The sequence below is a fragment of the Argopecten irradians genome, chromosome 16 (assembly GCF_041381155.1).
Source record: "Argopecten irradians isolate NY chromosome 16, Ai_NY, whole genome shotgun sequence".
Classification (NCBI taxonomy): Eukaryota; Metazoa; Mollusca; class Bivalvia; order Pectinida; family Pectinidae; genus Argopecten; species Argopecten irradians.
In genome coordinates, this window is record NC_091149.1 from 17,253,847 (window position 1) to 17,277,860 (window position 24,014).

The window sequence follows — 24,014 nt, forward strand, 5'->3', positions numbered from 1 at the left end:
GTGCCTGTGTGTCCCAACTCTATATCTTTCCTTGCAAAGATATCCCTGTTTGCCTGGAGGATCTGTAGGATATTAGCTCTATTCTCTTCTGGGACATCTATCTTCTCAAACCGTTCTTCATCTACTGTGGTTTTCTTAGAATATACCTCTGATATTTCATTACGATCTAACGTCTGTACCTTGCCAACCACCCTACCTCGTCGCAATCGGTGATGTCTGTTAGTCTCATTAAAAATCAGGACTGGTATCCTTCGCTGATGTCGTAAATCAGACACTGTCTCATGTAAAAATACACCAGAGTCGTCCTGGAGACAACCTGGCGTTTGCGTTACTTAAAGTAACTGTGAGCTACCTGTGTTGAAGCCTTTATTCACACTAACATTACATATAGTTACAGATTGTGGTTTTAAAACCACTTTCCTATCTAATCTTATTAAAGCAGACACGTGTATGTCTTCCTCTAGCGGTACATATGTTTTGCCTATCTTAAGACAACCTAAATCAAATAATATTCTGACACCATTCTGGTGCAGCCAGTCTCTCCCTAAAATGAAATTTCTGTTCATACCATCAACAACTACAAATTTATGGGTCAATGTTTGACCTTTCATCCTAAATGTTAGCTCTGTGCAGCCTAATGCAGCGAGTTCATTTCAATTTACAGCCTGTAAATGCACTTTTTCTTTAATGAGTTTTTGTTTCATGGGAAGTTTATTAAATACACTTTTCTTTATTAAGCCCCGGAATCTACGAGACTGCGAAATTTTTGTTTTCCTATTGATAAAATACAAGAACAAGGATTACCTGCTAGTGATATACCAAAACTATGTGTTTTTTGAGTTTTATTCCTACTCCTTTCATCGGCTTCACTAAGAAAGGAGTGTTCTAGTTTAAAGGTTTCAAATGGGGGCAGTCACGCCTAATGTGCCCTATTCTATGACAATACCAGCATTCAGTGTCAGTCGTATGCTGAGATTGTATGGCAGAAATTTTTTTTTTCTTTCTGCCGCCTCTACAGTCCCTCGCAATGTGCCCTTGCTTCCCACATTGATAACATGACTTTTGTGGTCTCATGTGCCCTATCTCCATTGGTTGAATGTTTCTATTGTCCACCCCCGTCATGTCTGTCTGTCTAGCGTGTGTCGAATTGCCTTGTCGAGTCTGGTGATCATCTGATCGCCTTAAGTCTATTCTTTTTCTTAAATTATGTTCTCTCATTGCGATCTGTACTGCATCCTCTAAAGTTTTCGGTTCCCCCCTTAGAACTTTTTATCTTAAGATAGTCTAATTTCAACCCATCGCAAAAGGTATCAACAAGCTGTTGTTGAATAATGCCCTGACTAACTTCATTGGCATGAGGATAGGCATCCTCTGCCAACTGTAATAGTCTTTCTGAAAATATCTGTACGCTCTCAGAATCCTTTTGCTTTGTTTTCCTTAACAGGGCAAGTGCTTGCTGTACATCTGTTATTTCGCCAAATCTCCTTTTTAATAATAGTTTAAATCTATCCAGCTTGGTGCTGCCTTTACCCTTTCAGCCTCTACTAAATATCGCTTAATGTAATCTCCTATCGCCCCCGTACAAGTTTTATAAGCTATATTGGGAATGTCGGTGTTAAGCCAGTCGGTCAATTTTGCATATTTTTCAACGTCTTTTACCCACTGTTTGAACAGTTTTGGTTGTCCGTCATATGGTTTTATTGTTTGACTAATACCCTGCGTTGTCATGGCCGCGGCCAGTGTTTTAAAATTACGACCTATCTCCAGCAACATTTGTTGCCCGTCAACATCTACGTCTGCTTGACGAGTTACTGACCCTGTATCTGCTTGACGAGGTACAAAATTTATATTTATACTTCTATCTCCCCCCGTTGCCTGTCCTCTACCACTTCCAGTCTCCGAAAAGGAAGCAGCCATCTGCTGAGTAATGCTATCTATTTCCTTAGCCATATCCATTTTATTTTCACTTTTATTTTATTTAGTTTTTTATTTATTTACTTATTTTTAATTCCCTATGAGTTCTCTTGCTCTTACCCTAGTCAGTCTGTGTGTGTGCCACACTTTATCAAATTATTGATTACAAAACTGTGGTTGGATTAAGTACTAACTTATGAGAGCATAAGAAGTAGTTGTCCTACCTTGTTTCTGTTTCTGTTTTTTCTTCTGTCTGTCGCTCTTCCTTGTCTTTTCTCAAAATGTCCTGGTCACCTGCGCCAAATCGAGCTTGTAGCCGGACAGAAGTCAAGAGTCAATTCTTCAGGTTGATAAAGTTTAATACAACAGCAAAAGTCAGCTTAGACGAATGGCACTGTTAAGTAACCAACAAACTGGCTAGCATAGGGAATGAGCCGGTCTAGGAGAGATGTTGCGTGCTCCCGTCGATGGTAACAACCAGACTGATTTGGGGACAGTTCTGCTGCTCTATAAATCCTATATTTCTAAACTGTTGACATTTCACGTTAATATCTCCTAATAACATTACATATCAACTTTCCCCGATAATTACTTGTCACGGTCATAACTACTAGTACAGAGCGATGCAACCTGTCAGCTTTGTACTTTACATTTAATATTTAATTAGTACCAATATGTAGTTATCTCAAACATAGTATCAATATACAATTATCTTCATTTTCAACACGTGCCTATATGTTATTATCTAATTTTATACAATCAATAGCTATATGTAATTATCTAAACTATGTCAACGCCTCATAGTATTACACCCTGCCGTAGCAATTCCGAACGGTATCACATTGAACACGAAATGACAATTACTTGTATGGTAACTTATAACGTTGTTCAATTACCGGTAACACGACCTCACACGCACATGCGTGTACCCATGCGTCTAAACTATTCCTCACCCGGCCAATCAGTGAAGGGGGACGTGTCTCACAACCACGTATTGTACATATGCTTTCAATGTTTCCTACTAAATCTGAACCCTTTACTACAGACTCTACTAACAAACCCACCTCACCGTCCTTATTTACGTTCTTATCAAGTTATAAAAAGAGTACTTATCTTTTCATCAGCCCCTACCGTCAAGACTGGGATATTCCTCGCTGTCGCACATTCCCTCCTCCAGTGACCAGGGTTATCAACATCGGTGGCCTGTCTGTACCAACTCGCCCGCTAGTTGTTGTTCCACGTGGATCCGATACCCTGACTTCATGAAGATGGAAATGATCCTTCTGGAATTTCCTATATTTCTGTTTTTGTGTCTAGGCTTTTCTGTTGGCCCTGTCCATTCTTTTTTTCATCCTCAGAATCTGAGGCCATAGGGTTTGCCAAGTACTCTTCGACCGCTTTCCATCCTGCGTCAGGCGAGTCGGCCAATTTAATGAGTTGCTGTGTGTACGCCATTAAACTAATACCTTCCGTAATTTCTCGTTCGTGCCTTGTGCGTCGCCGGTCTGGTTTGACTGACGAGCCTCTTGTCGCTTTGACAAAACTTTGTTGTTGAATTTGTGCTGTTCATCACAACCTTTCATGTTAAATTTGTAGTTTTCTGCGCACAAAATACTTTGTTAAATTTTAATCAGCTGATTCTCGGAAATGCTTTTTTGCGTGTCCACAATTTGGGCGTCAAGACGAAAGATATTATTGTGTCCAATTGTACCAAGAGGTCATTCCTTGACACCAAAACGGCTTCTCAAAATTGCAACCTGCTCTTTTTCTCCGAACCGCGTGTAATTGTTAGTAAATTATATCATCGCACAGGACCATATTTACCAATGCTGTTATAATAGTTATACAGAGAAGAATTTCTCAGCATAAAGATGGATCTATTTATAAACATATCCTAAACAAGCTTACAGTAAGTGTTGCAAGCAACACACGTCCCCTGCCGTCAATTATCTTTACTAATCGATGTCAGGTTATAATTGAATGCGCGCTTCTGAAAGGGTATGCATATTGTTGCATTTGGTGACTAGGCCAACAATTGATCAGATTTAACTTCAATACATTAATACTGATTGAAATGTTTATGTTGTGATTGTACCGGGGGTCACTATTACCGGGGTAAGTATTTCACCCCGAGCCTAGCTGTGTGGTTGTATGTGTGACGTATGCGCGCGCAGTGTGTAGTTGGCGAATGAATCTAGGGCTCTGTGACTGGAGATCCGAAAACCGGTAAATATATGGACTAGTAACTTTATGAAACTCCAACTAGTGCTCTATTTATAATCATTCAATCTCTTCAGGCTAACTATCTCAATCACTCGCACGCTTATAACTCAAAACATTTACTCGCTACAATCACACAAACGCTGGAACAACATAACCTTAAAGCTGACAATGCAAGTTAAAAACATGCATTTGAAATTTAAAAAAAAGATAACGAAATATTTTTTTCGAAAATTGTTTCTGAGACATCCCCTAATTATGACAGTGCGGTATCTAAGGAAGTGGCAGCCATTTTTCTTTTGCTCTGCTTAGTAACCTTCACTGGCCAACCCCCTATATAAAGCACGTGACACTTGACACACGTGTATCATTCTAAACATGTCTTGTCTCAGATACACAAGCTCCGATATTGCAAATAACAATGTCAAATTGAAAATAAACACTGCACTCACCTGACAATATTTCATTGAAGTAATGGATGACTGTGTTGTCATCTATATCCCAACATGTGTCCAATACGAACTAATAAAACACTTCAATATACACTAGGTTTTACACGTACATATAGATCGACACGTGTGTGTCCTTGATAGTTGTCGCTCGTTCGGGTCAGGTACTATAGTCACGTGTATATGGTCAGTTGAGTGCATCGAGTACGATGATATACGTGGAGATATGTGGGCGGATTAATATTTGGATTTCTATTCACTTGCGTTGAAATTTTATTTTTAGAAACATCTAAATGACAACTTAAAGGAGTTGTTTTCTTGCTAACACAAGTCCCATATAGTTTTACAGGTGAGGGTTTTGTTTACCTATTTGTTGGTGATATATACTGCCTATCATGTCCCTATCACGTACATGAATGAGCGCACATGTGTCAATTCACGCGCTTTATATAGGGGTCTGTGAGTCGGGGGAATGTCTCATAAACGATTCTTGAATTTTGAGTATACTATTTAAAAATTTTTTTTAATAATTTTAACTTGCATTGTCAACTTTAAGGTAATTATCACAGACTCCTCCTCTTATAAGACTCCCTCCCAGTGTCACTCATGGGAGGGCCGACAGCCTCTAAAATATCTTGCAACGACTGCTACATTGTCTTCTAAGAATCACAATATCTGATTCAGAGCAAGCGTTCATGAATCATGGTAAAGGACGAAGTTTAGGTACTTGGCAAACTGATTTAAATACAGATCATTATAACCACTCAATAGAGGATCTGACAATATCCCATAAGTGGACATGTTCGGATGACATTTTACCACGTGTATAGGCCGAATTACGCGGCCATTTTGTGACGTCACAAAGTGGGCGGGGCTTCCGGCTGGTAGGCAGAAGATTGATAATTGCGTCCAAATTCAGTAGCGTCGACGATTGCGCTTATTATATCGAAGACCAGCCGCGAGAAGCCAGACATCGATACGAAAAGAAGCTATCATTCAACAAAGGTCTCGATAAACTTCTCGATCCTTACAAACTTTCATCCGGATGGGTAAATGACATGACAGTTTGGCCTGATGTTACCTTCGGCAATATTTACACATACCTGATCGACAGTCCAGGTGTTTACACTAAGGAGTCATTAGGGGCGTGCAAGTCGTTGGATGCATTCAGGTAAGTTTCTTGTCATGATTTAATATTGCGTTATGAATACTAAATGTCCGTTTTTGCATGTGCCTTCGCTTAGATATGATTTACGGTGAAAAATATAGACCTGTGTTTGTGTACACCTGTATTTCTTACCTGCCGTGTATTTAAATGTCGCACGTGATCAATTTAGACCAATACATCGTGTGTTTTGCAGTAGTTTTCGTTTCCTTAAATATTATTGTGTCTATAGATAAATATTAGTGTGTTTATAAATACGTTATTCCCATTAATTGATGCATGGTGCGTTTAATTTGCTCAGTCTAATTACGAAATCTTTTGTAACTTTGTTTATCCTTCTGTGTTACCTGGATTCAAATTGTTTACCTATTTGTTGGTGATATATACTGCCTATCATGTCCCTATCACGTGATGTTTATGTTTACTCATGAGTTGTGTAGCTAGCCTATCATATCATAGTATTTATAATTAGTTACATTTGTATATATGTAATTCAATCAGACCAGTTCAAAATTACTTGATTTTATGTCCAAAAAGGTCATTAAAATAAAAAGCAATGAGATATGAACTTTTTTTACCAATATATAAATACCTATCACTTTCATTGTTCAAATTAAGATATGAATATAAAAGTATTTAAATCCCTGCATATTTTCTTATTATTCTATCTGATCAATTTCCTGACTTATTTTTTTCCATTTCAGATATGTACAGAGTGGTTATGTCCAGGAGGTGTTTTATCATCCCATTAATGCCGGCTGTCCATTTGCTTTCCTGAAGGCAGATGTCACCTCTCACAGCGCATTACAGACAAGCCCCATCAACCATGGATTTGTGTAAAGAAGGACAATGGAAAATGTTTATTGTGCCCATTGTACTTGCATGTACCTTCAAAATGTACAATAAAGATACTGCTAAAAGTCAAGTGAATTGGTTCCATTATTTTAAAGATTATTAAGATATTAAGACAAGATTAGTTTGTTAGTCATGTTTTTTTTTCTGTTGGGAAACATATCATAATTAGTTCATATTTTGTTCTAAGGGAAAACTGTTCAAAGTAAATGTAATACATCAACAGAGATTTCCAAGAACATTTGAGCTTAGTATTTATTTTTTGTTTATTTTCCAGACTTGGCGAAGCCTGCAGTCATATTGCAGCTACCTTGTTTAAGGTTCAAATAGCAGTTCACATGGGTCTATTCAACAAATCATCCACCAGTGAGATTTGAAAATGGAATAGTACATTCCGAAAGGAGGTAATAATTCAAAACTGATTTATATGATCTATGAAATCAAACATGTGATTGGAAAGTCAAGTTTATCCCTTCATATCTTAATCTAAAATAGTATCTAATATATAATATACTGACCAAGGTCCATTCTTAAACTTTTAGGAACCTTTTGACTTACGGTTCTCTATGAGAAAACATTACAAAAGTTAAGGAGATCACTCAAGTTAAGGAGCCTTCCTATCAAATTCTGAAATGCTTTCCTATGGAGAATTTTAAGTTAAAGGATTACCTTAAAGTTTATAAAACTATTCCCAGTTTTATAACCAGATTCACATTGTAAATATTTCACTGCAGTCTGGTTTTAAAAACAATGTATTCAAGTCTGATTAAATTTCGCATTGCATTTATTACTATTCATCATACTGTTTTAAGTTGAATTGTGTTTTGTAAAAATGTCATAGTAATATATATATCATTTCTAGAGTATTGATATATTCGATTTGTTTTATTAATATTTAGAGCCTAAAACAGGCAGTGAAATGCAAGACATCATGAGAGCAGGAAATCGTTCGAAGCCAGTAACGTCTGTATGGGCATCCGGAAAAGATACTTTGTCATCCGAGGATGTACTAAAGAGTCTGAAAGAGATCTGTCCCAATGCTACATGTTTCACTACAATACCATCTGTTGGCCCATCCCCCGCAATTGAGCAGACTGATCCGAAACCTGAGAAGGCACCCCACACGCTCACATCATTATTCAAAGAAGAATTCGAAGATACATAATATAATGTTTTCAAGTTTGATGATATATGATGATGGCTTGATGTGGGTTGTTGGTACATCGTCCGTGAGGTTCACGTAGTTATTGTGTTGATGTAGAGTTGAATGATGAAAGACTCCAGTATTTAGTCGACGTTTTATTCTGCTGTATTTACATCAAATATACATATGGTGAAAAGGAGTACAATTTACACTGCCAGGCATTATGGACCCAATGGGCCCCCACACACACAAATGTGCGTCCCCGTCTGTATGTCTATCTGTATCACTGGCCAGCCAAATATATATACTGATCAGATATATTGCCTAAGTGTACAAATGACAAGTTACTCATGTTAGTACACCATCAAATTATATAACAACAAGGACTGTTACGTCGCTGACAAGTAGACATTTGCCCTGGAGACATAACACGAGTATGTCTCAAATACCGTACATTAAGTCTTGAAAATTTTAAAAATAATAATTAAAGATTTCTAAAATAATACTAATTATACCATAATCAGGGACTGATCTTAACCAATTATGCGAGAACATTTGGTCGAAGTATTTGTTAACTGAAGATCACCGAAAAGAAGAAGTAGTTTGAGCACAGGAACGGCAGAATAACAGCAAGTAAAGCACATGGTGTTTACATGTACGTAAAGATACCACTAACTCTGAAAATTTAGTAAAATCCATTGCAGGATATCAATCCTACGAGCCCTGCAGGTAGGGCGTTAGAATTGTACCTGCTGCTCCTATTGCATGATCGTAAAAGGCGACTAAATTTAGAATCTTATCTTTTCTTTTCTTCCTAACTGACTTTATCTTTCCTAATGCCTTCCTTGGCACCGCCTCACTTTTGACCTTGCGTTGAGCGTTCGCCCCTGTGAGGAAGGCTCTGGGTTCTGTCCCCTGGCCGAGACACACCAAAGTCTATAAAAGTGGTAGTTTCTGCTCCTGCTTAGCGCTCAGCATACAGGGAGTGGGACGACTGGTTCGCCCGTTGTCAGTATAATGTGACCGGGTGGGATGTGTTGCTTGGTGTCTTCGGCGGCATGCTTCAGTGATATAGCACTATAAAAAGGGCAATAGTTCCACTATACAAGAAGACATAACATGAATTTACCGCAGTCTCCCAAAACACGCACCTCGCACAACATACACGCAACACACCGCATACATGGGAGGCCGTCCTTACATGACCATAGCTGTTAATAGGACGTTAATTAATCAAACAAACACAAACGACTTATCAAGAACAAAGGCTGTGCGTTGGGGCATTGACAACGAAGATGTTGCGCGCATAGGGTATTGCAACGCTATGAAGACTGTCCACAAAGACTTCACTGTAAGGAAGTCAGGATTGTTGATTGATGTGAACAAACCATTCTTAGGAGCCACGGCTGATGGCATTCGTGAATGTGTATGTTGCGGAAAAGGAACAGTAGAAATAAAATGCCCATACAAGCATAAGGACAAAGTGATAGACGCGGCAGTGAAAAGTGACAAAACCTTCTGTTTGGACAAACATCTTCAACCGAAACGCACGCACAAGTACTTCACCCAAGTTCAGCTGCAAATGTTTGTGAACAAAGTTCGATTTTGTGACTTTGTTGTCTACACCGAGAAGGACCTGATAGTTAACATCATTCCTTTTGACCGAGATTATACTGCGGATGTGCTGAAAAAGTGATACTTTTTTCAAAACCAAGGTTTTGCCAGAGCTTATCACCAAACAACTGTACCGGAAGTTGTCGGCTAACACAGCAGGAAGTGGAAGTGAGGACAGTTTGTACTGCATTTGTCAGGAGCCAGCCTACAGTAAAATGGTGCAATGTACAAACACTGACTGTCAAAATGAACGCTTTCACTTTTAGTGCATGAACATAAGAAGAGAGTCTAGAGGCGCATTGCAAATAATGCAGTGTGTACGATATGTGTAAACCACTTAAGTTAATGAACATTTAGGCCATACAATTTTTTTTTGTGTGTTTCCGGTAACCTGGCCGGCCCTATTTAAATCAGTGCCTACTCAGAAACTTTTTTATCAGTTTTGCCCTAGGGCAAAGAAATCATAACCTTGATATTTTCTGGTTTTGCACAAAATTTTTGTAAAAGTTATGTAAATTCAAGACACCAATAATACCCTGAGGGTAAATAAAGTCTATTTCATTTTTCCACAGTAAAAAACTGGGATTAAAAGAAAAAATATTTTTTTTTTTACAAAAAGAAAGTAAAACTCATTACATACCGACCCTTCATATACCGGAAACGTGTATATTTTTTATTTTGCCTTCTTCTTTTCGAAGTTTTTATAAACTCACTGTCAAAAAGAAATCCAAAAAGAGATGTAAGATTTCAGACCATGATTATTTTTATTGGCCTTGTATACATGATTAAGTATCAAATTCATTAAATGAAACATTTGATGATTGAATACATATGTTATGAAAATAAAGTCAGTTACAAGATGTTAAAATGTTGTTTGCATATTTGTTAGCATCATTATCAATTATAAACCAGCTTAGTTTAAAATTAAATTTTACTCAAGAGTTTCCCTGACAACACAGTTATGACACAACAAGATTCACTACCTTTTCGAAATTTTTATTTAAAAAGTTTCTCAAACTATTACAACATAAGAAAATTGATATCAATGACTTAATAGTTTGGACATAAAATCAATCTTCTTTTACATTCCCATTTTCAAAATGGGTTTTGGAAAAGTAGTGGGCCTTAATATTATAAAGATTAGAGACGTATATGAATAATGTGTATCGTTCAAAAAGTATAGATGCAAGTGACCGTGTTTAGAGGAACTTGGAGTTCAAAATATACAATACATTTATACTGAAGTCTTTCAACATTATAATGTAACAAAGTCCTTGAAATCCATTTTGGATATTTGGTTAACTTACCAAGTTCCTCTGGAGATTGCAGATGGAAGCAACAATAACCATTACTGAATCGATGTGTAGAACCATGCTTAACGGCATCGCAGTACTTAGGATTCGAAAGGCTTTTTAAACGACCTATTGACCTTTCCACATAAATACGCACTCTGGCCAAGTTTCTTGTCTTTTCAATTGACTTAACTGACTCTTGCCTTTGGTAAAAGCGGGAATTTTCAGTGTTGCCCCTCGACAGGCTAGTTCATCACTAATAAGGAAACCACGGTCTGCTAGAACTACATCACCATGTCAATTAATTGGAGAAATCCTGACCGTTGGGTGATCACTTTGTCAGAAACTCGTCCTCCAAATGCTCGGGATATAAATGTTATGGCACCGTTAGGTTTGATTGCTACCAACAGTTTAATAGTGTTGTTGTGTTTGTAATTGGACCATGTAAATGTTCTTGCTGTAAGATTTACTGGACGGTCAATGAAAATCTTTGTGCAATCAATTATGCACCGACAGTTCTTAAAGTTCTCTTTCACTATTTTTGGAATATGTTATAATTTTTCTTCCTTGTTTGGCCAATGCACGAAAAATCTCAACTGTTTTGCAACTTCAGGCAGTGTCTGATTGATGCTTGATGAAATCACACTTTCACTCACAGAAAATCTTTGTGCTAAGTCAAAATTGAACAATTAAGGCGGATTTTCATCAGAAAAATTAGCAAAATGTCTCCAGGGTTAAGATTTTGTTTCGATGGAAGTATGCTCAACACAAAAGTCAAAATCCACATAAATGCATCATATGATGGAATTCCGGTGTAGACGGATGTCAGGTGGTCATTGTCTTTTAAAGTGTTAGCCCCAAACCGCACTCTATCATTCTCTGCCCTCAACTCGTCACGCTCTTTTTGAAGACGCTGCAGCTCTTGAAGAAGTTGCTGATTCTGTAACCTAAGTTTGACGATTTGTTTGTTTGTTTATTTGTTTGATTAATTAACGTCCTATTAACAGCTATGGTCATGTAAGGACGGCCTCCCATGTATGCAGTGTATTGCGTGTATGTTGTGCGAGGTGCGTGTTTTGGGAGACTGCGGTATATTCATGTTGTGTCTTCTTGTATAGTGGAACTGTTGCCCTTTTTATAGTGCTATATCACTGAAGTTTGACGATTTCTTTCAAACATCCATCATGTATGTTGCTAACAGGTGTATCCACAATATCTGGAAGTGGCTCAGGCTCTGTCTGTGAAAGCTCCAATAAAATATTAGCGGTTTGTCTGTTTTCCTTGCTCCTCAATCCTCTCAGATCACACCTTTTGCCTGTGGTAACGGTCATCTGACTTGACTGTCCTTGAAGTAACATATCCCATATGAAGATTTGGAACATAATCAACATGCATAGGGTCATCACTCTTACGACCTGAAAATAAACATTATGGGTTTTTGCCAGCTATTTTGGGAAAAGGACCCTGAGCAAAAATTGGGAAAATATTATCGGTGTTTTTAAAAAATTGGGAAATTATCATCATCATTTTAATTAAGTCTGACTCAAAATTTTCATTAACTATTGAGTCAGTGTTCAGTAATAAAAAAAATGATGAATTTATCATTTTAATTATTTTTGATGCTGTTTGTAATTTATATTGCATGTTAAAGATACTCCACCGCTGACAAACAGTATTCTTTTCTCTATCAAAAAGAAAAGAGAAGACAAATTAGTATTTTTTGTTCAGTTACAAAAGTTGCTTTTTGTACACCATTACCACCATTAAAAAGTTTGAGCTTCTACTTTTCATTCTAGATAAAAATATGAAAATAATTAATTGCATCCCAAAAATATCCGTGGCACTAATTCATATCGAATGAAGTACTGATTGTGCATGCACCAAAAGCAAAATAAATTATTTTATAGTATTTTTTGTGATAATACGACATATACATACACGATTAAACACAAATCATAGTTCAAATGATGAGTATTGTTTATGCTCTATCGGCGATGGAGCGTCCAAAATGAAACACTTGGAACGTACAAATGTAACTGATCAATGCAGAAATTATGGTAAAATGCAAATACATGAGGCCTATGTAAGTTGTCAAAGACGTTTGAAAATAAAATATACGACATGTATACACAAACTACAATGTATGGATTCAAACAATTTTTTAATTTATAACCGATACTTAACAAATTAAATAGCAGACGAAACCTCTGGCTCAAACCTACTGTCACTTACCTCACTAAAAGTGGGCCACGTGCCAAAAAAACCAACTGACAGGACCCAAGATGTTGTGCCTGTGGTGTTAATTAATTGGTGATTGCCATTTATAATCCTATTTTTATGTCTGGTTGATGTTTTGCGTCAGTACCCCGGTTCGTTTTCCTGCGCTCTCGGCCAGCCGACTCACCTGTCATGGTCGCCATTTTTCGTGTGCGTTTGATTGCAAAGTCCAAAAAGTTGTGGAACTTCGCCACTGAAATCCGGGGACGCTTCCGCGAACGTAAACTATTAAAACATGATGTTTCCCATGTGGAATGGACTCGTACAGAATATTATATATTAATAACCGATACCGGAGGTATATTGAGACATCATTTGTGGTTTTAACTTAATGCCATGATTGGGAAAATAGTGACTGATTTGGGAAAATACAGTGCTATCTTTCAATTGGGAATGGGTCCGTTTACCGGACCCTGTAAAGGCCTGGCAAAAACCCTGAATAAGTAATTCTGCTGTATTTAACTATTTAAAAGTTTATCTAAAAGCCCCTAGGAACATACAGAGGTACATCTGCCTATCGTGAAAATGGCGAAGTTGCCAATATCTATGTGTATATGATTCTGGTCAACCTTATTAAAATGGATTTCAAATGTACAGATGCGCGAGTCATTTTACACAAATATGACGTTATTCTATAGAGCTATAGTGCATAATATATGGCATGCATTGTGTACTGCATTAAAACATTAGACCTATATCTTTTGTAAAACAAGTCTAGCACAGGTCTATGATTCATGGGATTACAGTACATGTCTAATGGTCTTCCGTAGACCTTTAAAAAAGCCTAGTTTTCACAACATGTCAATGTCCGAACAGTATCGGGTTTACAAAAAAACATCATTCATGTCCATGATTTGGATATAATCTCTTAAAATAATTACGCCACGCTCAGACTCAGAGCTTGGTTAGTTTTGCAATGTAAGTATGTCATCGATCGATCGTGTCTTGAAATCAATAAATGAATATGATTGTTTGTTTGACACTTACAAATCACTTTAATAGATCTTAGATATGTTATATATCAATTATGACTACGTTGATAATGCTATATGTGAACGCCAGGTGTAAAATAAAATTTACCGGAGACAAAATGGCGACCGCAAACACAAGAACTTGCAGTAGGGGTCCAGCCTTCTCGCCTGATTGCAGCGATCCATTTTCTCTCTTGTCGGCATCTTTTGGAATTCTGTGAAATGCAACACTGTTCTCACCTTTTCCTCTACTGGTACAGTTTATAACACAACATTCTGTAGGGAAAGTCGGCATGGATCGAGTAAGCGTAACAGTCAGCTTGATATATGTTTTGGGTTTTTTCTGCCTATCAGTCCAGAAGTCACGTGACCGGTGACGTCATCGCGATTCGGCCTATTTCGGATCAAATACATTTTCTACACATTGCTACGTCAATTGATTAAGTTGTCCCAGTATACAAATGCTTTTAGCTTTGTTGTGCACTACGGGCGAGATGACTACGTACACGAAAATAATTCGGACAGCCTTTTCAAACTATTTTATCCCCAGTCAAGATTCTGGCAGTGCCGATTTGATTGCCCTTCCAAAGGTCATCTTGACGTAACCCCTTATGGAATGTTGTCAGATCCTCTTATCAAACGTAGTGATAATAAGAATCTGTATTTTTAATCAGATCGAGATACTAGGTTTCTTTTGAAATGACCGGCAGATATTGTTACTCTCAGCTTCGTCTTGAAAGCAATCTGATTGAAATACAGATCCTTATAACCACTCCGTTCAATAGAGGATCTGACAATATCTCGTTAAGGGTCATGTTCGGATGACCTTTATACCACGTGTAACTCGGATCAAATGCATATTCTGCACGTTGCTTTATCAATTAACAACGCCATTTCGCCCTAACATATATATTTGTCAGATTTTAATTTGATGTGTATATATATATATATATATATAATCAAATAAAAATAAGAAAAAAGTGATTAATAATTATAGGAAAAATTCATAAAATACCAAAAATATGGTGTCCGGTATTATATGACCAATATATTTGACGGCGACTGACAAAATGGGCCCAGATGAGGAAAAATCACATTTTCATTTCTTCACATCTTTTATTTACTTTATGGTATGTAGATCACGTTTACAAAATATTAAAGCCGTAGGATAAAGCATTTAAGACATATGCGACTTTGAATGAGGCAACATTTACATTCATTAATGACAAAGTTAGCAACGTCATGTCATAAGGATGCCAATGACGTTACATAAAAACATACACGTGCACATGACTATGCTTTGAACTGGTCTTTAACACCTGTAATTGATTTAAAGGGCTTTCCTTTAGCTCAATCAATGTTAAATGAAACTTACATCATTGTCCGTTCTATCAAAATACAATATAATCTGTGACACGTGCATGTACATGTAACAATCTAATTCTACGATCGATGTGACGGGGTGAAACACTGCGTACTGTTTGTCACAAAACTATTCGCGTGTAATTTAATTTCGTGAATGTTTTCGTGGGTAGAGATACTGTATTTATGGTTCGCCAATGATACCATTAATACATCAAATTTGTTCATATATATATTCATGGTTCCACAGCAACCGCCAATAGAAAAACTTCACGAGAAAAAAAATTATGCAATGATATTATTTTTTATGTTCGTATTCAAAATTTCACGAAAACATTTAAGTGTATATGCTTCCAGATTCTTTTAACTAGAATATATTGGTATACGAATAGCATTAATGGGGCGACCGATGAGATACGTAACGAAGAAGTCAAATAATATTACATTTATGCATGAACAGATTTAAGCTACATGCACAACTCATGCGTATGTGCTCATGTGCTAAGATTTGACGAAAAGCGAATAGATGATGTAAACAAAACCATCAAAACTAAATTGAATGTAGATCAAATGACCAAATAAAAAAAGACTAATGCATGGAATATCGTATTCGGGTCAGATAAGGTTTTCAAAGTATACTAGTGTATCGAGCCCGAACTCTTCGATCTCTTTGCGATCACCCTCGGACACTACTGTGTACATGTCTAAACACCCGTCGTGTAGGCTGATTACGTTGGTAACCAGTTATATATATTTTCAATTCCCTATGTTTCTTTCCTTATGACCGGAATAATGTCGTTCTATCTCATCCACAATACGGCCTACAATTATACGTTTCTATATATATTTTTGTTATATGTATGTCTTTTCTGTTAAATGTGTGTTTTGAGTGGAATATTTACATTTCTTAAATTGTGAATAAGGAAGTGCTCGTAGTTCTCCGATCCACACATTTTTTTATTTTATATCATGTAGATATACTACTAAATTTAGTATACTGACCCAATATGGCACATAAAACAAAAACCTGTGGATGGAGTGATCGAATTTAAGAAACGTCTGATCGCATTTACATTTCAGACTCTTTCCTTTCAATATATCTGCTAGACAATTCAAGAACTAAACCTAATTGTTAGGGTTCTACTTTATAGATATTTCGGATAAAAAATGTAGAGATTTTGCAATACACACGATTGAAAGGAAAAAGATGCAAAACATGTTTCAAACTGAGGGTTCTGAAAATTAAAACCCTAAAACCAATATGTATACACTCTGGTACACAAACAAATTGATATAAATTGTAACAAATTCTCAGACCTCTGTGGTTTCTAAAATAGTTTTTCTACATAAAGCTCTGTCTAGATGGTGTGGATGAACTAAAAAATAATGTTTCACCCTATGATTTCAGCCTTGATGAGTGATTTAACTAGACTAAGTGGGGTTGAAGTGCGGGATCCTAACAAAACTGTACAAATGTGTATAAATCATCTTCGTCCCTTGACAACTCCCTGCACCACGTACTGTATAATGTCATTAAAATTATTCTTTGGTCACAATGATCGGCCGCTATCTGGAGATAAAGGGTAATCGGGAGTACATTTCTGGTTTGGGGCCATTTTCCGACACATGACAACATCGGTCAAAAACGTACGGCGTCTGTTTCCTAAGAGATTTTTTTGGTTGCCGGTGAGGCATCCTCGATATTCCAGGGGTTCCGATCACTTATAATATCTACACCCCTGGACTATCTCATAGTGAAATTGGAGGCAGCTCAGCGGAAAACATTTGACCATCACGGGGCAGCAAAGATTCCCTTTGAAGACTACAGAGAGAGCGACGCCTAACAGTCAACCACAGTGTACCGTTATACGACTCTTTTGATGTACATCAAATGACTAAATTACCTGTTCTATTATGTTGCCTCCAGTTTTACTATGAGATAGTCCTGGAGTGTAGAGATCGTAAGTAAGTTAAAAGTCCCTGGTCGTCCACCGGCTTTACCTTCGGCAATAGAAGGAAAGATCGTCAACACTTTAAAGGAAGCGTCACGGCAAGGATTAGGTGTTAGCAGGAAGCAGCTTCTCGCTAGGACGGGCGAGTTGTGTAGACGACACCAGATGGCCGCTTTCAAGAGGGTGAGTCCGTCGAAACAATGGTGGGAAAGTCTCAAACAACGCCATCCCGAACGCACCATTCGGAGACCGGAAAAGTTGTCATCAGCAAGGGCTTTTATGTTGAACCCTGTTGTTGTGAAAAATTACATGGACCAGCTTGGAAAATGTCTCAGCGATTTAGGACTAACCCAATCCCCAGCGAAAATTTGGAACTGTGACAAGGAGAAATTTTGAGCATACGCCGGTTCGTGTGATAGCAGAGAAGAGACTTAAAAATGTTGTTGGGAAAACATCAACAAGCCGTACGAACGTTACCATCATGGCTTGTGTGAATGCCGCTGGGGAATATATGCCTTCAATGTTAATTATCAAGCGGAAAACGGCAGCATCCTTACATGACTACAACACAAGTGCGTCACCCCCAGGCACCAAATGGACTTACCAAGAAAACGGGTGGATCAACGACTCCATTGCGGAGACATGGTTCAAGGAAATCTTTTTAAAATCATGCGGCGACGAAAGGCCTCAATTGCTCATTTTAGATGGCCATGCGTCACATGAAACATTGGCGTTAGGGACCATCAAATATCTTTATTATGCTTGTCGCCACACACAACGCACCTGTTACAACTCCTAGACAGGTCGGTGTTTGGACCTTTTAGCACCGCATTCAATGCCGCCTGTTCTAATTACCTGAACCAAAACCCCCTGAACACCGTCAACAAATGGAGTTTTTCGGGACTTGTAAAACAAGCGTTGGAAGCTGCTTTTACCAGTTCCAATATCATAAATGGCTTTCGTGCGTGTGGTGTATATCCATTTAATGCATATGCGGTCCCTCTGGACGGATTCGCTCCATCCAATTCAACAGAGCGGCCACCACCACCCACTTCTGTTTGTATTTCATCCTTGTCTATCGTTACCACCCTGCCTCGTCCACTTCAAGGCCAACTGACCAACTGCTACTCTCCTCTAGTGTCTGCCTCGTACACTTCACGGCCAACTGAACAACTGCTACCCTCCTCTACTGTGTCTGCCTCGTCCACTTCACGGCCAACTGAACAACTGTTACCGTCCTCTACTGTGTCTGCCTCGTCCACTTCAAGGCCAACTGACCAACTGCTACTCTCCTCTAGTGTCTGCCTCGTACACTTCACGGCCAACTGAACAACTGCTACCCTCCTCTACTGTGTCTGCCTCGTCCACTTCACGGCCAACTGAACAACTGTTACCGTCCTCTACTGTGTCTGCCATGTCCACTCCACGACCGATTGAGAAAACACTGCCAATCTGCACAATACCAGCTACTTCTTCTCTGTCCTCGTTAGGTGCTTTCATGACACCAAATTCTGTGTCACTTTCTCCGGCAACTCTTACCACACCAACATACACGCAACACACCGCATACATGGGAGGCCGTCTTTACATGACCATAGCTGTTAATAGGACGTTAATTAATCAAACAAACAAACAAACAAACAAATCAGTTCGACCTGAATCAGCTTAGTCTGCCAGTCTCATTGTTCATCCATTACAAAGTATGTCTGAAATAGAGGAAAACTGTCCAGATAACGAAAGCGCTGAGCTTCTGCTCAATTTGCTAGGCAATGGCGCTGTTACTGCTGAGCCTTGTCCCACTGTTTCGCTATGGGATAGCGAAATTGAGAATCTGTTTCTCCCCCCAAAGTTGTCATCCAGCAACCTCCCGAAGGTGAATGTTCAAAGAAAAAAGATCACAACCCATCGCCTTCTCACCAATGACGAGGTCATTCAGAAAAAACAACAAATTCAACTAAATAAAGAAAATAGAGAGAAAATAAAACTGGAAAGGGCTCTAAACAGAGTGCAATTTAGTTTAAAACAAGAGGCCCAGAGGGCCTGTATCGCTCACCTGGTTTGTAATGCCAAGTAATGTTCTGAATACAGGTTCATTGTTTCTTTTCTGAAGGAATTTTAATATTAACCTCTAAATCCCCTATTGGGCCCCAACCCTCCCGCCCCCAGGGGGTCAGAGCCAAAATTTATACAAGTTCTGTTCCCCTTCCCCCAAGGATGTTTATGGCCAAATTTGGTTACAATCCATGCAGAACTCTATGACAAGTAGCGATTTAAAGGATTTACCTCTATTACCCCTATTGGGCTCCGCCCCTCCTGCCCCCGGGGGGTCAGAGCCAAAATTTATACAAGTTCTGTTCCCCTTCCCCAAAGGATGTTTGTGGCTTATTTTGGTTACAATCCATGCAGAACTCTAGGACAAGTAGCGATTTAAAGGATTTACCTCTATTACCCCTATTGGGCCCCGCCCCTCCTGCCCCAGGGGGACCAGAGCCAAAATTTATACAAGTTCTGTTCCCCTCCCCCAAGGATGTTTGTGGCCAAATTTGGTTACAATCCATGCAGAACTCTAGGACAAGTAGCGATTTATAGGATTTACCTCTATTTCCCCTATTGGGCCCCGCCCCTCCTGCCCCCGGGGGACAGAGCCAAAATTTATACAAGTTCTGTTTCCCCTCCCCCAAGGATGTTTGTGGCCAAATTTGGTTACAATCCATGCAGAACTCTTTGACTAGTAGCGATTTAAAGGAAATGTTGACGGACGGACGGACGACGGACGCCGCGCCATGACATAAGCTCACCGGCCCTTCGGGCCAGGTGAGCTAAGAAAAACAAATGTTAGACTATGATGTGATCACATAGTGACATATACATGTATATGACAATTACATGTATTATATGATGTCACAGTAAAAAATATAATGTTCGCAGAAATATATACATGTGCGTCTGACACTATAAATATTTCAGGTGTCATAGATTGAATAAACTGTAATGCTTTGGAAGTTGAAGATGAATTTCACTTTTTACTTATGCCAAACATTAGACAAAACTATGTATAGAAATACATGCACGTTTAAAACCGTCTGTCTTCAAAGTAATATAATTATTGTAAGAATTGAATTTGCTAGTTTAAAATTGTATACATATACACGTACTTGGTTTGGTTTCGATGATGATTTTAAATTAAGCTAAAACTGACTTGCATAAAGGTGTTATGTCATAATTTCATACACTCCAGTGTCCGTCTGTCGTTTTTTAACGAATGGTATCATATCTTAAACTTTTTCTATAATAAGTTAGATACTTTTTGAAATTTTGTTTCCAAATTTTTTGTTATGTCTACTTTGCACTGAAGGGTCATTGACTTAAAGTCAATATAATAATTGAATTGAAAAACACGTGAATCGACATGTTATTTACTTGAAAAACTAGAAATAGTGTTTACAGTGTACGTACGTACAAGTAACAATATTCATTCGCCACGGAAAGAGTGTCCCCGTACGTGTGCTATTTGTGATTACCTGTTAATCCATTATATTTATAGCCTAATTTTGATACGTGTCATCATTCTATACACGTAAAAAGTATAAAAATCGCATTTTGTATCGCGCCATTCAAAATCACGATAATGGGTCCACCGCGATAGAACAACTGGAAGAATTTTAGCATATTTAAATAACACTGGGATGTAATCTTTGGATTTTAGTAATAATTATTTTGAGTTAGAGTAACATATTTTTGCTAGTAAACATAGTTTGCTATCTAAGAAAGATGTGTCCGGTAATATACCCCTATGCCGCGGAAGTGTCCGGTAATGTGTGCCTGGCACTTCCCGGCTTTCGTTTTATTTTTAGAATACAATATGTATAAACCAATCAAAATTCTTGACTTTATTCACTGCATAAAGTGTATTTTTAGCTAGTCACGCCAGACTTGATTGGTATCGTTATGGGATAGCCGTCAAAATAGCATTTGATTTATGAAGCACGTGACAGGTGTCTGGTATTATATGGTTTTCCCCATATGGATCTGTATTTTAATCAGATTGGTCTTGAAAGTCATCTGTTAGAAAAAATTTATGTTTCTCTCGGCCGTATAGGGCCATCCTGGTGCATTGAAGCATCTTTATATTGTCAACCACATCCTCGATTGATCAAAATCTGAGATTTAAGACGCATTGTCCCGCTTCTTTCGTAGATGGTGGATATTTTCTGCGCATACAATGATTCATCTGGATAGTCGTGATAGGTTTTAGAAGCCATCTTGAATATAATTTCCAAATTATCTATGTTTGAATCCTGATGAAGAAGTGTGAAAAATTCACTCGCTTTGCCCATTAGAAGGCAACAGGGAACATCCTTTCTTTCCTGATCGTTGAGTGTTTCTGACTCTGAGTACTGTAATGGGTTTCGTAATGAAAGCCTTCCACTCCGTGGTTTCATTTTATGTTAGAGCTTTTGGAATAAACAATCGGTCTCGTTTCTGTGTGTTTGGATGCAGATCTGGTTTGCTTTTTTCTTCTTTTGGGCAAATTTGTGGTAATGGACATATCATGTTTAGTTAGTTAGTTTGTTTGTTTGATTAATTAACGTCCTATTAACGGCTAAGTTTATATATGGACGGCCTCCATTGTACGCAGTGTGTGGCGTGTATGTTGTGCGAGGTGCGTGTTTTGGGAGACTGCGGTATATTCATGTTGTGTATTCTTATTTAGTGGAACTGTTGCCCTTTTTATAGTGCTCTATCGCTAAAGCATGCCGCCGAAGACACCTAGCAACACAACCCACCTTATCACATTTTACTGACAACGGGCGAAATAGTCGTCCCATTTCCTGTATGCCGAACGCTAAGCAGGAGCAGAAACTACCACTTTTGTAGACTTCGGTGTGTCTCGGCCAGGCGAACTCTCAACTCAAGGCCAAAAGTAAGGTGGTGCCAACGGAGGCATTAGGAAAAATGAAGTCAGTTAGGAAAAAGAGAACAGAGAAATTTAGTCGGCTTTTACGATCATGCAATAGGGGCAGCAGTTACAATTCTAACGCCCTACCTGCAAGGCAGATATATCATGTTCTCACACCATTCACTGATTTGTGATCGGTTTTAGAAGTGGGAGACTTCTCTGTCAATTCATAGAGTATGACAGATTGCGCGCGCTAATTTTTTTTTAACCGTAAGACATTTACGCGACATTGTGATTTTATGCGTGACCGTGGCTAGCATTGACGTCATCAATATTGACATACAGACAACGGAACCATGTTTTTTTCTCTAGGTAGCGAAAGATTCTATTATTTCCATAGCCAATTTTGGGACCATACATTATATATTCTGGAAATGAAGGAGTAACGGGCGGTAGTGGTGGGCGAACATTGACATTTACGGGTAGTGTCGACTACAGTTCAGAGATAATGCGCTAGGCGGTCACATGGTCTTGTGATGTCACAGTAGTCCGCGGTTCAACAGGATGAGTCTAGTACTATACATGTATACAGCACATATACGTAAACATTAGATCTACTATTTGAGTTTTTCGGGTAAATGGTTATTCTAGCTTTTTGATGTAGATATTTTCAGTTTCAAAACATCCCATTTACACCTTTTCAAACATTCAAACAAGCATATATTTAACTTTAAATTAGGTAATCACTCCAATTTGATAGCGATATCAAAATGATGTTCGGATCAGTCTCGACTGAGATTTAGATAGCATATTATGTAAATTTCTGTATATTAAAAAAACAGTATAATGTAACACTATCTTTTTACGAGTAAAGTCCCAAAATTTAGCATGAATATATCTAGAATTCGTGTTTTTATTTCAAACTTCTGCTCTAACGATGCAAACACGGCACAGTTTTTGAGTTAAAATATTATTTCTATTTGCTTTTACAATATCATTTCAAAAATGGAGGTGACAATAAAAAAAACCTGGAGTATAGATGTACGGGGTTTCCATAATTCAAATCATAATCCAATTAACGGATGTCTTAACTCGATTGAAAGTAAGACAATAGCAAATACCCGATATAGTCCACCCAATAGCAAATTGCCCGTGGCAAGGTAATTACAGGTGAGTTCGATAGATGGCGTTTTGTAAAGGTAAACAAAATCCAGGTCAATGTACATGTATTAATTACATAACCATCAAACCAAAGGCATGACTACTTATATATCTATATCGGTGTATCTACTCATTTATCGATTAAAAATTGAAAGCGACTGCACAGTCTGAAAAAATAATTTGTTTTGCTTAATATCTCAATATTTTGATCTTTCATAATATCAAATATAAATACTTTCTACCACATGTTGAAACGGTTTACGGTATTGTAATAAATGTATCTTAATTTATTTGGTTAGCAACACAAAATGCAATGTTTGTAATGATCAATCATTGGTGTGTACGTACGTCAAGCATCACATCACAAAGTTAATGTACGATTAACTTCACTCAAAAGTAATAATAAAATATCGTTGATCGGCTTTTCCTATGACCGTCGATGTAAGTGATAGCACATCGGTTATAGTACAGCTATAAAAGCCGCGGACTATTATGACGTCACACGGTTTAGAGCTAGAAAATATGCATTATCGGATGTTCAGAAAATTTGACCTCAACATCGGCGGCTTACCGGTTATTCCGGTCGCGCGCGGCACGGAGAGGTTTCTACACGTGCTAATAAAGCCATTTCCAGCATAAACTGAAATTATCATTTTTGACTGCACAAATAGTTTAAAGTCTTTTACCACTATTTCTCGGAAAGTACTGAAGAGACCTCTCTAAAATTTCACATGTAGGCTT

General features: G+C 38.0%; 1 pseudogene; it reads left to right on the forward strand.

Annotated features, from left to right (window-relative positions):
* Nucleotides 1-4,102: 4,102 nt before the first annotated feature.
* LOC138310049 (uncharacterized) lies at nucleotides 4,103-9,968 on the forward strand (annotated as a pseudogene).
* The last annotated feature ends 14,046 nt before the right edge of the window (nucleotides 9,969-24,014 follow it).